Below are 12149 nucleotides of genomic sequence, written 5' to 3'. Positions count from 1 at the left end.
GATAAAAGTTACACAGGAGCTTGCTCTTCCTGAGACAGCTGCCTGAGAACTGTCCGTAAATACCACCGTTTGTTTCTTGCTATGTTATAGAACCCCTGATTACGACCGTGGTCATACGAACAAGCTAACTGCACTACTAACGACGTGGGCAGCTTCTTGCCTGCACCCCTAATAATAATAATAATAATAATAATAATAATAATAATAATAATAACAACAACAACAACAACAACAACAACAACAACAACAACAATAGAGTTGGAAGGGACCTTGGAGGTCTTCTAGTCCAACCCACTGCCCAGGCAGGAAACCCTACACCATCTCAGACAAATGGTTATCCAACATTTTCTTCAAAATTTCCAGTGTTGGAGCATTCACAACTTCTGCAGGCAAGTTGTTCTACTGATTAATTGTTCTAACTGCCAGGAAATTTCTCCTTAGCTGTAAGTTGCTTCTCTCTTTGATTAGTTTCCACCCATTGCTTCTTGTTCTACCCTCAGGTGCTTTGGAGAATAGTTTGACTCCCTCTTCTTTGTGGCAACCCCTGAGATATTGGAACACTGCTATCATGTCTCCCCTAGTCCTTCTTTTTGTTAAACTAGACATACCCAGTTCCTGCAACCGTTCTTCATATGTTTTAGCCTCCATTGCCCTAATCATCTTTGCTGCTCTTTTCTGCACTCTTTCTCCAGTTTCAACATCTTTTATACGTGGCGGCCAAAACTGAATGCAATATTCCAAGTGTGGCCTTAGAATAGAATAGAATAGAATAGAATAGAATAGAATAGAATAGAATAGAATAGAATAGAATAGAATTTTTATTGGACAAGTGTGATTGGACACACAAGGAATTTTTCTTGGTGCATATGCTCTCAGTGTACATAAAAGAAAAGATACGTTCATCAAGGTACAATATTTACAACACAATTGATGGTCAATATATCAATATAAATCATAAGGATTGCCAGCAACAAAGTTACAGTCATACAGTGGAAAGTCTTAAGTGGAAAGAGATTGGTGATGGGAACAATGAGAAGATTAATAGTAGTACAGATTTAGTAAATAGTTTGACAGTGTTGAGGGAATTATTTGTTTAGCAGAGTGATGGCCTTCGGGAAAAAAACTGTTCTTGTGTCTAGTTGTTCTGGTGTGCAGTACTCTATAGCGACGTTTTGAGGGTAGGAGTTGAAACAGTTTATGTCCTGGATGTGAGGGATCCGTAAATATTTTCACAGTCCTCTTCTTGATTCCTGCAGTATACAGGTCCTCAATGGAAGGCAGGTTGGTAGCAATTATTTTTTCTGCAGTTCTAATTATCCTCTGAAGTCTATGTCTTTCTTGTTGGATTGCAGAACCGAACCAGATAGTTATAGAGGTGCAACTGACAGACTCAATAATTCCTCTGTAGAACTGAATCAGCAGCTCCTTGGGCAGTTTGAGCTTACTGAGTTGGCGCAGAAAGAACATTCTTTGTTGTCCTTTTTTGATGATGTTTTTGATGTTAGCTGTCCAGTTTAGATCTTGCGATATGATAGAACCTAGAAATTTAAAGGTTTCTACTGTTGATACTGTGTTGTCTAGTATTGTGAGAGGTGGAAGTATGGAAGGGTTTCTCCTAAAGTCTACCACCATTTCTATGGTTTTGAGTGTGTTCAGTTCCATTGTTTTGGTTGCACCACAAGGCTAGTCGTTCGACCTCTCGTCTATATGCGGATTCGTCATTGTCTCGAATGAGACCAATCACTGTTGTGTCATCTGTGAACTTACCAAGGCATTATAAAGTGGTATTAACACTTCACGTGATCTTGATTCTATCCCTCTGTTTATGCAGACCAGAACTGTGTTGGCTTTTTTGGCAGCTGCTGCACACTGCTGACTCATATCTAAATGATTGTTCACTAGGACTCCAAGATCCCTCTCTATAGGTACTACTATTGAGCAAGGTACCACATATACAGTACCTGTGCCTTTTGTTTTTTGTTTTTTTGCCTAAATGTAGAACCTTACTTTTTTTAACTGTTGAATTTCATTTTGTTAGATAGTACCCAATGTTCAAGTCTGTCAAGATCTTTCTGTAACTTGAGCCTATCTTCTGGAGTGTTGGCTATTCCTGCCAGCTTGGTGTCATCTGCAAATTTGATGAGTTCCCCATCTATCTCCTCGTCCAAGTTATGGATGAAGATGTTGAAGAGTACTGGACCTAAACAGAGCCTTGGGGTACTCCACTACATACTTCCCTCCATGTGGATGTAGTTCTGTTGAGGACTACATGTTAAGTGCAGTTGGTTAGCCAGTTACGAATCCATAAGGTGGTGGTGCTGTCTAACCCACATTTTTCTACCTAGTAGTAGGTTATGGTCTACTTTATCAAATGCTTTACTGAAGTCCAAGTAAATTATATCGACAGCATTCCTCTGGTCCACTAATTTTGTCACTTTGTCAAAGAATGCAATAAGATTAGTCTGGCATGATCTGTTTTTGACAAACCCATGTTGGCTTTTGGTTATTACTTTGTTTGCTTCTAGGTATTCAGTGATTCGTTGCTTGATTATCTTTTCCAGAATCTTCCCTGGTATTGAGATCAGACTGATAGGGTCTGTAGTTTCCTGGATCTGTGGTTTTTTTTCCCCTTTTTTGAAGATGGGAACTACATCAGCTCTTTTCCAATCCTCTGGCAGTTCCCCTGTGCTCCAGGATCTTTGAAAGATATAGTTCAGTGGTTCTGAGATTTCGTCTGCCAGTTCCTTCAGAACCCTGGGATGTAATCCATCCAGTCCTGATGATTTGAACTCATCTAAGGTGGACAGATGTTCACTTACCATTTCCCCCCCCCCCCCTATTTTAACTTGTGTTCCTAATCTGTTTTTTGTGGTGCTGTTTTTGATAGGTCGGATTGTTTTTTCCTTTTGTGTAAATACAGATTCAAAAAATGAGTTAAGTAGATCTGCTTTCTCTCTGTTGCTTGTCACCTTCTTGCCACTTTCTCCCAGCAATGGGCCAATTGTTTCCTTGACTTTTTTCTTCTTTTTAACATGTTAGAAGAAGCTTTTTTTGTTATTTTTTTACTTTTGTCGCTAGCCTTTGTTCATTGCGAGCCTTAGCTTTCCTCACTTCATCTTTACAGGCTCGGGCTATTTGCTGATATTCTGCCTTAGTTATTTGCCCCTCTTTCCACTTTTTATATATGTCCTTTTTGTCTTTCAATTTGTCAGATAGTACTTTATGCATCCATGCTAGTTTCTTTTGAGATCTATTATTTTTCTTCTTCATTGGTATTGTGCTAGACTGGGCTTTTATAATCTCACTTTTCAAAATGTCTCAAGCTTCTTGAGTTGTTTTCCCCTTGAGGATTCTCATCCATGGAATCCTTCTCAAGCTCTAAGTTTATTGAATTTAGCTCTCTTGAAGTCCAAGACTCTAGTTTGACTTTGTTCTACTTCTTGTATTTGCATAATGTTGAATTCCAATATTGCGTGATCATTTGCCCCCAAGGTTTCTATAGCTTCAAACCTTCTATCATTTCATCTCTGTTATTTATTTTTATTTTATTTTATTTTATTTTTTTATTTATTTTTTTATTTATTTATTTATTTATTTATTTGTCAAACACAACAATATATATAAGTATAAGCATGAAATAACCATACAAATTGGATACAACCAAAGGGAACTGTTAGTGAGAATTAAGTCCAATATGGCTGATCCCCTTGTTACCTTCTCTACTTTTGGGGAAACAAAGTTGTCTGCTAGTTTTGTTAGGAACCTGTTGGATCTTCCACAGGAATCTTCCTGGATCTTCCTGTTGTCTCCCAGTTGATGTCAGGGTAGTTAAAATCCCCCATTACTACTGTGATGTGCTTCCTACATAGCTTAGTTAGCTGACTCACCAAAAAGTTCATTTACTTCCTCTGTTTGGTTGGGTGGCCTATAGTATAGACCTATGGCAATGTCATTTTCCCTCCCTTTAATATTGACCCAAATGCATTCAAGATAATTTTCATCATTGTTGTGACTATTTCTGTAGAGATGTAGTTATTTCTTATATATAGTGCAACTCCACCTCCTCTTTTATTTGGTATATTTCTTTTAAATAATTTATATCCCTCTAGCTGTATGTTCCATTTGTGGGTTTCATCCCACCAAGTTTCCGTAAGGGCAACAATATCATGCATGCCGTCATTTACTTGAATTTCTAATTCACCCTTTTTATTCCTCATACTCTGTGCATTGGGGTAAAGACATTTGAGTCCATTTTGATTGACCTTGTGTTTACTGTCTACCTAACCTGCTTTGTGCCTGACTGCCCCTACAACCCTCTTGCCACCTGTTTGATTAGTGCACATGGTATAGTACTCATTATTAAATGCTTGATTTTGCTTGATAGCAGGGCTGATAATCTTAGCCACGCAGGCATCTATGTTACATGCACTGATAACCCTATTAATTTTGGATTGCTGGGGACAGAAATGTTCTGTATCAATTAATTCTCTGTCCCTGCTGTTCAGTTTCAATGTTTATCCAGAAAATCTGTGAATTTATTGCTAAGTAACTCAGACCCTTTCTTTGATGGATGAAATCCTTCTCTTTTGTACAGACATCATGACTAATAAAACCAAAGCCTTCCCTTTTACACCACTCCTTTAGCCACACATTAAACAGCACTATATGCTGGCCTTTACCTTTTTGTTCCTTATATACTTGTAAAACTTCTGAAAGGATAAGCCTATAACCTATATTACTAAGTTCATACCCCAAGCTCTAAAAATCATTTTGCAGACAAAGTATATCCTTTTGGGACAGATCATTTGTGTTAAGATGTATAATAGCATCAACATCACAATCCTTACTTGCATTCTTGACTATTTTAAGAATATGTCTCTTGTCTCTGCTGACACTAGCACCTGACAGACACCTGACCTCTTTCAAAACCTCCATATCCTTTCCTAAATTTACATCCCTTACAACTGAATCACCAATCAGAGGTGGCTTCTCTTTTTGAATACCGTGCTCTTCTTGTGTGACCGATGTGTCATACCTGATTCATGCTTTCCCCTTTCCAAAGTAAGTTCTTCCTCTCGGACCATGATCCCCTGATTGTTTGAGTTATCAGTATCACAACCACCTTGACCTGTCACTTTACTATCAGTATCACAACTACCTTGACCTGTCACTTTAGTGTCCCTATTAAGGTCAGCAAGGGCACTATATCTGTTATACTGGGACACTGCAAAAGCTTTGTGTTTATGGTTCACAGCTCTCACCCTGCCAGATCCCACGGTTGTCCATACTGCCCTTCTCCTGCAGGATTTTTGTGGTAGAGAGGACTGATAGCACGGCAGCTCAATAGAGTGGAATGGCTGAATTGGGCACCTAATTTCTGCTTGGAGAGCACAGATTTGAGATTCTAGATAGGTAATCTGTCCAAGTAGACTACTAAATTGTTTACAAAGAAGATAGTACCCAAATTTGAAAAGAGTACTACGAAAGACAGCTGCAAAACAAGTATTACACAGAACTAAGCCAGTCATTCTGAAATAGAATAAAATCACAATCTCAAGTGGATTAACCCTGAATATATTGTTCTATTTTGGTTTATAGTTATATGATTCGCGTGCCTAATGGTGCATGGGCCACTTTTTCTCTGTATTCACCCTCACTCCCCCCTCACCCTCACTCCCCCCTCACAGCCAGCAGCTCCTCCCACTAGCTTCAGTGAAGTGAAAATGTAATGGAGGCAGTTTCAGTCTGTTTTTCCTCTGTACTAATCCTCACTCCCCCTTCACAGCCAGCAGCTTCAGTATGTGAAAATGATCTTTCTTGGTGACATCAATTATTAATTGGACCCTAAACAAATGTGCAACTGAACCTATACATGCAACCCTGTACAATACTGTTACAACTCTGGGGCTGGAGCGATTGGTAACGAACAACAGTAGACTCAACAATTGCTTAGATCTCATCTTCTGCTATAGCTTAAACTTAATTTATGGCCTACAAGTTAAAGAATCTTTTTCCAACAGTAATCACAGCATGATTGATTTTTGTCTCAGTCTGTGTCCTGGAAAAAAGAGTCATAATGATGGGATTCCAAATTATAAAAAAGCCAGCTATGATCTCATAGGTGCCGACTTCACATCTCTTAATTGGCACCTTCTGTTCACAGGTTGTATAACTGCAGAAGAATATTCTAACACTTTTTTGCTTGAAGTCAATCGAGTCATTAATTTACAGATACCTAAAATAACTCTTAAACCCTTAAACAACAAACAAAAAACAAACAAACTAATTACCCATAACAATAAGAAAGTTACAATCCAAGAAAAAAATCTCTGGTGAGAAAACAAAACTGGCTACATAGCCAACTTTAAAAACTGCTACAAAGCCTTTTGCCAGCAGATAAAGGCTGAATGTACCAATCATCATTGCAAACAGGAGGAAGAGCTGTTAAACCTGGACTCCTGCCAAGCCTTCTATAATTTTGTAAATGCCAAACTTAAGAACTCAAAAACTCTCCCACTCTTAAAAGGGCCTAACGGGGAAGACTGAATGAAGCTGTTAAGGCCAATCTCTTCAATACATTCTTCAGTTCAGTCTTTGTCAACAGCAATATTTGCTGTTCCCCATTTCCTAGTTGTACCATAACAAATTGTAACAATTTATTACATATTGATTTTACAGTTGATAATGTTGAAATGGCACTGCATACCCTAAAGCCATCTCTGTCTATTGGCCCTGATGGATTATGTGCCTACTTTTTGAAAAAGCTTCCACTGACCTAGCTGAACCTCTCTGCACAATCTATGAGGTATCCTTCAGAACCAGCTCCTTGCCCGACCTATGGTCATTAGCCACGGTTATAACTATCTTTTAAAAGGGAGACCCCAGTCTAGTAGAAAATTACAGACCAATCTCACTATGTTACATCATCTGTAAAGTTATGGAATCAATTATAAACTAATCCATCACCCTCCACTTAAACAACTCGCTATCTAACAAACAGTTTGGTTTTAGAAAAATTTGTCCCGTAATATGCAACTTCTACATTATAGAAACATTTGGACCACACATTATGACTAGGGTAAATAAACAGATGCAATTTACATAGAATTCTGTAAAGCCTTGATTCAGTGGTGCATGACATTCTATTGGAATCCTTCAGTCTCAAAAGACTATGGCATTGTGCTCTGAAACAGCATCTAGTGTGGCTAAAAAGGCCAATTCGAGAGTGGCAATCCCTTCCACACTGAGGGCAGATACATCCCCTGCCCAGCCCCCAGATTTCACTGGTTCTGGGACTGCCTCTTTGCCTCAGCCTGCTGAACAAGTGTCTCTTCGAATTGGAAAAGGCCATGCTGCATCTTTAGCCTCCAAGCTGAACGATCAGAGATCAAGGTCTGGCTTAGGACCTGGGTACTTACGAGACCGCCTGCTGTTACCCTTTGCCTCCCACCGACCCGTACGCTCGCACAGAGAGGGTCTCCTCAGGGTGCCGTCCGCCAAACAGTGTCGGCTGGTGGCCCCCAGGAGTAGGGCCTTCTCTGTGGGGGCAGTGACGCTCTGGAACGAACTTCCCCCCGGCCTGCGTCAAGTGCCTGATCTTCGGACCTTCCGTCGTGAGCTCAAAATATATTTATTCATTAAAGCGGGACTGGCATAATTAGTGATGTATTTTAATTGGGTTTCTTAATATTTTTTAACTTTTTAACTTAAATTTTAATAATCAGCCTTTACAATTTGCTCTTTTTAAATGTTGTTTTAAATTGTATACATCTTTGTTTTTACTCTGGCTGTACACCGCCCTGAGTCCTTCGGGAGAAGGGCGGTATAAAAATTTAATAAATAATAATAATAATAATAATAAAAGGTTTCCCAGTTGTTAATGTCCATTCTCAGGGCCTTTAGGTCCCTCTTGCAGATATCCTTATATCACAGCTGTGATCTCCCTTTGAGGTGCTTTCCCTGCACTAATTCTCCATACAGGAGATCTTTCGGAATCTGACTATCAGCCATTCTCACGAGATGCCCAAACCAGCATAGACATCACTGTTTCAGTAGTGTATACATGCTAGAAATTCCAGCACATTCCAAGACTGCACTATTTGGAACTTTGTCCTGCCAGGTGATTCCAAAAATACATTGGAGACAGCGCATATGAAAGGTGTTAAACTTTAAATACCCTCTGTTGCAGTTCCAAAAGCATGTTTCAGCATGACAGCAAAAAAGATCCCGAATAAAGTTGGCGCGAGGACACAGACCTGCTTCACTCCACTTTGAATAACAAAGGAATCTGATGTTAAGTCATCAAAAACTATAGTGTCCTTCATTTCCTCATGAAAAGACCTGATGATGTTGAGGAGCTGAGGTGGACATCCAATCTTGGGGAGAATTTTATAAAGGCCGTCCCTGCTAACCAAGTCAAAAGCTTTGACTATAATAAAGAACTATAATCAGCTCCGACTGCATGACAAACTACAGTTAAAATTAAGTTCCTACGGCATCTCCGGATTCCTGCACAAGTGGATAGCCACATTCCTGTCCAACAAGCAATAAATAGTCAAAATAGGGAAGGCCCAATCAAATCCAGCACGAGTTAATAGTAATGTCCCCCAATTCAGCGTTTTAGGACCCACACTCTAATAGTTAAATCAATCACAGTTACTTCACTTACTAGGTGCTTTTTTTTTATTATTTTAGGTCACTCTTCTTTGAATATTAATAAATCATGATATGTCATCCATTTAGGTTCCAGCAGCATCTCTCTTCTATGCAGTCTTCATGTGGCAATAACCATACTGGTACTTTAACAGCTAATCTCCTTTTGTATTTCCACCATTCACATCCAATTGATTGCCTAATAATATTATTCTTGAAACCAGGGTTAACTTTTTCTTTATTGTACCACCAATAGGCATGCTACCAAATACCAAATCAGAACCTTCAAGATGTAATAACCTTAAGGTTACCAAAGGTATTATTTAACCATGCCAAACAACAGCCATCATAATACAATCTGAGGTCTGGCAAACCAAGACTCCTCTCTTTCTTTAGAATCTTGTAGGCGGAATGGGCCACCTCGCTATGGTCAAGTCAGTGTGGCTATCTCACTGCAGCCATTTTGCCACAACCAACTCTCCACAGGACAACTCATCGCTCCAATTCTCTGCATATTATTAAAGCAAAACATGGAATACTTGCTTACATTCTTTGATAAGTTGTGGTCTCTGCAAAATAAACTCAATTAATTTCCATTTAAAGGACTGAGATCTGAATTTAATCAAATTCATTGGATTATGGTCTGAAAAATATTTTGGAAGAATATTAGTTTTATTTGTCCTGTGAACCAAATTTTTAGCAATCCTTGTCATATCAATTCTAGAAAAAGATTTATGTCTAAAAAAAAGTCCATTTTTACATCAGCATACATCAATTAAACCTAAAATGTCAGTCAGTTTCAAAAAAGGTTTGGGGCAGTTTCCATTATTTATCTTTAATTCCTTATCAGTAGATCTGTCCAGTTATTACTACCCATTCAATTTCCAACTATATACTAATACTGAAAAGAAAAGGATAATAGCTGTTCCAACAGGTATTTTAAAAACTTGGTTTTTTCTTAGTGTAGATTATATAAACCAACTACAGAAGATTTTATTCCTTGTAATTCAATTTACACAATTACACATCTACTTTGATCATTTGTGAATAATAAATTTGATTGTAAATGGGGATTTATATACAAAACTACTCCATTGATCTATTTTGTGATTGACAGAGATATATTCCAAGCTCAGAATTATATTTACTAAGTACCTTTTATCAGAACTCTTAATATAAGTTTCTTCTAAATATATTATATCTTGGTTTAATATTTTTAAAACATTAGAACTGGGATTTTTTCTTTTTTGTGAGGAGTTTGCCGCATTTATATTTCATGTTAAAATCTTAGAATCCATATATGGTATGTTATGGCAAAGAAATATTCTACCTATATTCCCATCTCCACAGCCTGTCCTTGACCATGTACTTTCTGGAAAAAAAATCAGATTTATGAAATAAAGTACAATCTATATTGCCTTAGGAGCAGCTCATAGCATTCTGAAAGATAAATGATTTTGCTTAGACTCTGTTACCTTCTGGCCAATATATCCAAATTTTTCTTTTCAAGCACCTTAATATTGCCAAAATACTGTTGCTTATAGAATAGAATATTTTATTGGCCAAGTGTGATTAGATACACATGGAATTTGTTTCCAGTGCGTAAGCTCTCAATGTACATACAACAATAGTGATAAGCAATAAAGTTATAGTCATAAAAAGATAAGGAGATATATAATAGGGAAGATGAGAATGATGATGGTAATACTGCCTTTTTAAATATTTTGACTGTTCGATAGTTTGATATATCATAACAATCAGGAAATATATTGCTCTTCAGAAAATAAAGAGCTAGCAGGAATTGGCTTATTACGCTGATTGTAGTATAATTCTTATTAATAGTTCCTTTTAAAATCTTTTATTGATACACATATTTATTTATTGATAAAAAGGATACAGTAGCACAGTAGCTTAATAACACTGAAACTGCTAGGCAGAAATGGTTCGCTCTGCAGTGATTCAAGACTGGCTTTTCAAGATAGGATAAGGTCCTGCCACTTGCTCCCTGGTTCATGCCCACCCAGCAATTCAAAAGAATGCAATATTGCAAGTAGAAAAAGGGTCTACTAGACTTGGCCTAGACTTGGCCGGATGCGAAGCAATGCAACATGAAGTGAGGCGAGGCAAGGCAAGACCAATGGAGCCCAAAGGAGCCAACAACCCAGGCACCACTGATCAGCTGGTTTAAGCTACTTTACCACTTGCTGGGCATCCACAATAGGCATGCAAGTGCTGAACAGAATGAACTAGCAATTTAGACTCTCAGGACTGCATTATCTCTACTTTGTAGATTTCTCTGTCACTGTATCCCATAGACCCATGATGGCGAACCTGTGGCACGCAGCGCCCTCTCTGTGGGCATGTGAACCATCGCTCCAGTTCAGCTCCACCGCACACGTGTGTGCCTCCCGCTGGACAGCTGGTTGTCAAGTCTCTTCTGTACATGCATGGGGGGTACGTGCACGGAGGCCATATGCAAATGCGCAGGGATGTGTGCACATGCACAGGGCTACACGTGCATGCGCAGGATGCATGCATAGGGACAGCACATGCATGGGATGCACGTGCATGCACGGGGGAACAGGGCACATGCAGCAGGCGGGGTGCATCAATGGGGGCCGTGCACGCATCGCATTTTGGGGGTTCCAAGCTACTTAGAAAAGGAGCAGCATTAAAGGAATGAAATTTGGAAAATGTAAAATACCTTTATGCCATGCAGGGATAGAAAGACCAGGTTTGCTCTTCAGCATGTCACATACCATAATATATCATTAAAGTAGTGTGCTATATATTTTGGTAACAGAGATTCCTTGTTATGCTAATATTTTATCTCATCCATTTGATTTACTTTTGTGTCCTATATTTTCAGATTTTCTGGTCACTGACTAAATAAATAGTAGTTAATTTCGTGTATACTGTTTCTTATTCTCAAATGGAATATTTAGTATCCATATACAGTATGTATGAATAATGGTTAACTGTAAATTCAGGAAAAAACTTCTATGTTAATAGGTCTTTTACACAGAAGCCAAATACTATTTATAGTCTTCCTTATTAAAATCACATTTCATAAGATTGAAGGCAGAACTAAAAAATTGTTCTTTGCTTATATATAAAGAAGTTCCTCAAAAGAAGCTACTCCAGTTTGTTTTTAATTTCTGGGTAGTTTTTTTCAATGTATTATTGTTTATAATGCCTCCATTTTTTTTTGTTTCTTTTATTTCTCATTCAGCCAGCTTTTCAAATATCAGGTAAGTGTTATTCAATTACTTAAATTGTTTATAAATGTATGTATTTAAATCAATTGTGTAAATATCAATTGTTTAATTTATTTTTATTCTGTTAAAAAATGTCACCATTTTTCAGTTATTATCTGTTATTTTCCAAACTGTGATATATGGATGCGTTCTTTATAATTACTGATTGCCTTTAAATAATTTTTCAGAAATTAACATCGTAAAGTATTTTTATATATTTTAGAAATATTTTATCTACTT

General features: G+C 37.9%; 1 pseudogene; it reads left to right on the top strand.

Annotated features, from left to right (window-relative positions):
• The first annotated feature begins 11872 nt into the window (after positions 1–11872).
• LOC131198263 (macrophage mannose receptor 1-like) overlaps positions 11873–12149 on the top strand; it is a 55755-nt pseudogene continuing 55478 nt past the window's right edge.

The sequence above is a fragment of the Ahaetulla prasina genome, chromosome 4, assembly GCF_028640845.1.
Source record: "Ahaetulla prasina isolate Xishuangbanna chromosome 4, ASM2864084v1, whole genome shotgun sequence".
NCBI lineage: Eukaryota > Metazoa > Chordata > Lepidosauria > Squamata > Colubridae > Ahaetulla > Ahaetulla prasina.
Note: the sequence above shows the minus strand (reverse complement) of the source record. Positions and strands in the feature narration are given on the sequence as shown.